This window comes from Saccopteryx bilineata, chromosome X, assembly GCF_036850765.1.
Source record: "Saccopteryx bilineata isolate mSacBil1 chromosome X, mSacBil1_pri_phased_curated, whole genome shotgun sequence".
Lineage (NCBI taxonomy): Eukaryota > Metazoa > Chordata > Mammalia > Chiroptera > Emballonuridae > Saccopteryx > Saccopteryx bilineata.
The window spans coordinates 40,484,407-40,488,635 of NC_089502.1; the positions used below are offsets into that span (position 1 = coordinate 40,484,407).

At 41.7% G+C, this 4,229-nt stretch overlaps 1 pseudogene; it reads left to right on the forward strand.

The window, feature by feature from the left end:
* Nucleotides 1-1,612: 1,612 nt before the first annotated feature.
* LOC136318042 (small nucleolar RNA SNORA48) lies at nucleotides 1,613-1,760 on the forward strand (annotated as a pseudogene).
* The last annotated feature ends 2,469 nt before the right edge of the window (nucleotides 1,761-4,229 follow it).

Here is a 4,229-nt window from a genome sequence, read left to right on the forward strand (position 1 = left end):
GGCAACCTCAGGGTCTCGAACCTGGGTCTTCCGCATCGCAGTCTGACGCTCTATCCACTGCGCCACCCCTGGTCAGGCGAATTTTGTTGATCTTTTAAAAGCGCCAACTATTTGTTTCATTGATTCTATTTTTTTTTTCTATTTCATTGATCTCTGCTCTAAATTTTATTGTTTCCTTCCTTCTGTTGGCTTTAGGTTTAGTTTGCTCTTCTTTTTCCAGTTCCTCAAGATATATAGTTAGGATATTGATTTCAGAGCTTCCTTTTTAATTTAGATGTTTACAACTATAAATTTAACCCTGGCTTTCACCATATCTCATAAGTTTTAGTATACTGTATATTCATTTTCATTCACCTCAAAGCACTTTATAGTTTTCCTAGTGCCCTTTTCCTTAACCCAATTGGTTATTTAAGAGTATGTTAATATCCTCATATTGAATGCTTTTTAGTTTTCCTTGTTATTGATTTCTAGTTTCATTGCATTTGTTCAGAGAAGATACTTTGTATGATTCATATATTGTAAAACTCATTGAGAATTGTTTTATGGTGTAACATATGGTCTATCCTGGAGACTGTTCCATGCACATTTGAGAAGAATGTGTGTTCTGCTCTTGTTTGGTGGAGTATTCTGTATATGTTTTTTTAGGTCTAGTTAGTTTATACTATTTTTTAAGTCTTCTATTCCATATTGATCTGTTGTCTAAGAGTTCAATACATTATTTAAAGTGGGATACAGAAGTCTCCACCTATTATGGTAGAACTGTCTATTACTCCCTTCAATTCTGTCAATGTTTCCTTCATATCTTTTAGACCTGTGTTGTTTGGTACATATATGTTTATAATTCTTGTATCTTTTTTTTTTTTTTTGTATTTTTCCAAAGCTGGAAATGGGGAGGCAGTTAGACAGACTCCTGCATGCGCCCGACCGGGATCCACCTGGCATGCCCACCAGGGGGTAATGCTCTGCCCATCCGGGGCTTTGCTCTGTTGCAACCAGAGCCATTCTAGTGCCTGAGGCAGAGGCCATGGAGCCATCCTCAGTGCCCAGGCCAACTTTGCTCCCATGGAGCCCTGGCTGCAGGAGGGGAAGAGAGAGACAGAGAGAAAGGAGAGGGGAAGGGGTGGAGAAGTAGATGGGCGCTTCTCCTGTGTGCCCTGGCTGGGAATCGAACCTGGGACTCCTACACGCCAGGCCGACGCTCTACCACTGAGCCAACTGGCCAGGGTTGTTGTATCTTCTTGATAAACCAATCCTTTTTATCAATAAAGACACTCTTCTTTGTCTCCTATAACAATTTTTTAAACTTAAAATCTATTTGCCTGGTATTATTTAGCTATCCCAGCTCTCTTTCGGTTACTATTTGCATTAACTATCACTTGCCATCCTTTCATATTCAACCTATTTGTGTCTTTGTGTCCAAAGTGTGTCTCTTGTAGATATCTTATAGTTAAAGCATACCTTTTTACAACCCATTTTGTCAAAATTTGTCTTTTAGTTGATTAGTTTAACCCACTTACATTTAAAGTGATTACTTATAATGAAAGAAGTTTTCTGCCGTTGTACTATTTGTTTTCTATATGTCATGTTTTTTTGGCTACTCGATTCCTCTCATTCCCCCTGGCAATGGGCAAGGAGACACCTGATTGGTGGTGTTGCTCTTGTATCAGTCAGGGGCAAAGCAGATGTGAAGCCCTATCTAGTTCATCCTAGCTTGATGCCTGTGTTGGTGGCCAGAACTGTTTCATGGCTGGGGAACATAAAAAAACAACAACTTCCTTTAATGATGCATTCTTTAGTGCTTGATGAACTTTTTTTTTCTAATGAACCATTCTGATTCCCTCTTCATTTCTTTTTCTGTATCTTTTATTTATTTTCTTAGTGGTTACCATGGGGATGGTAATTAACATCCTAAATTTATAACAACCTAGTTTGATCACCTTTTGATTTTTTCTTTCTCTTCCTTTTAAATACATTTTAATTTTAGAGCAGTATTACTTCACTTCAAAGTTGAAGAAAAAGTTGTTTCCATATACTCCCTGCCCCCACCTCTCCCCACACAGCTCCTCCTACTATAGACATTCTGCACCAGAGTGGCACATTTGTTGCAATCAGTGACCTACATTGATATATCATTATCATCCAAAGTCCATGGTTTACATTAGAGTTAACTCTTGATATTGAACACTTTAAGGGTCTTGCCAAATGTATAACAAAATGTATTCATCATTATAACGTCATACAGAGTAGATTCACTAAAATTCATCTGTGCTTTACCGGCTCATCCTTCCCTCTCCACCAGCCTTGGCAACCACTGATTTTAATCACCCCTCTTTAATATTTACAATAGATAATATTTAATGAGTGCATACGTGAGCTAAGGACCATATTATATGCTTTTCAAAAACTTATGAACTTCCCATTTAATAGAATTAAGAATCGAGTTTAAAGAGTATGTCAGTTATTGAAGGCCACCTAACTGCCAAGTGGCAGAACCAGGACTCAGACCAAGTTCATCAGTTCCAGCGACTGAGCTTTTTATAATTCACTGTACTGTCTTGACAGGATGAGGAAAATGGTGGCAGCAGTGGTGATGGTATCTAACGTATATGTAAACAGTTCTTACAATGTGCTATGAATTGTGCCAAGTGCCCCTTGTATTCAATCCTCACACCAGTTCTTTGAAGTAGGTACTATTCTTATTGCCATTTTATAGATAAGCACACTGAGGCTTAGAGAAGTTAACAACCTGCCTCAAATGCACAGAATTTTTTCAGTGGAAGCTAGTGACTGTCATCAAAGATTTCATTTTGACCATCTACTATCTTTCTGTAGGGCTAGAAATGGCAAAGACATAGGGTAAGGTCTTTCCCTGAAAACTGATTTGTTGGTTTGATTCTTGAAGTTCAAAATCCAGAGGCTTAAACTTGTTATTGGACTCTTTCTTTCATAAGGGCCCAGGTCTGACAATACTGCTCTCAAGGGCAGCAGACCCTGCCCGTGGCTATATAGAATTGGTTCCTATCTTTCTTGTCACAGGAGGACTGCCCCTAGGCTACTGGGTACAAGACTAGGGCTCAGAAATAGCCCCCTAATCGGCCTCATCAGCTTTGAAGGAGGCCGCTGCAGGAGGGGTCTAAGTAGGCCAACACTTTAACCCAGTTACATGAGGGCAGCTGTAATCCGGACTGATCATGTCTTGCTAAGCTCTTGGGGTGGGTGGAGAATGTCCAAAACCTGCTTCTTATGCCCAAGTGTTCCTAGATCTCACTGGAGTCACTCCTTCCCCTTCTGGAAGAGTTTGACCTAAAGACTGCCAGGGCCAAGCTTAATTAGAGTGGCTAAGGGGAGGCTGGTGGGAGTTTCCAACTGCAGTGAATGCCCATGAGTTAGGCTACCCTTAGTTAAGGTGCTGCTTTTACTTAAAAGGCCCACTAACTAATCCTTCTTCCACCTTGTTGAAAGAGATGAGGACATCACAAAACTCATAAAGGGCACCAGTCAGTGTGGGACAGGCAGCTGCTCACAGCACCCCAGAATGTTCAGGTTGGGCTGGGCTCCTTTCCCCCACTCCCCACGTAGCTCACCCCTGGCAATGGCTAGCCCTGGGAGTTCTCTAGGGAAGCACGCTTAGCTGCTCGGCTAGGCTACGATTGGGAAATAAAGAAACCAAAGCTGTTGGGGAAGACTGGCCTGGTTTGTTTGCCTCCCCAACTCTGTTTCCTGCTTCTTCCTACCCTCCCTCCCTCCCTCCCTCCTTCCTTTCCTCCCTCTCTCCCTCCCTCCTTCCCTTCCTCCACTGTAGTTGGCATGGTGGGCTTCTTTATGCAGGTGTGCTCTGCCTCCTTCTTCGGAAGCCCCATAAACCATTTGCCCAAGAGACAACTCAACAAAATGAGGCCCCCTCTGGCCAGGAAGCAGAAAGCTTGCCTGGCCGGGGTAGAAGCTGGCAGGGAAGAAAGAGGATGGAGTGTTAAATGAGGCTATAAGCGAAAAGTTTATTTACAAGTTTTTCCAAAGAGGTTTTCTCTAGCCAGTGGTGGGTGACTTTCATGGGGAAAAGAAAACAAAGTTAATGATCATGGAATTTCAGCCACTCTAAGACACCTCGGATTATAAAATATCCACTTCTTTAAGTACCAGGCAAAGAGAAAAATAAGTTGCTGATTCAACTATGTCATGCCATTGCTTACACAATGCCTCCCAAGTTTGGAGCTGTTGAAACGTAAAGG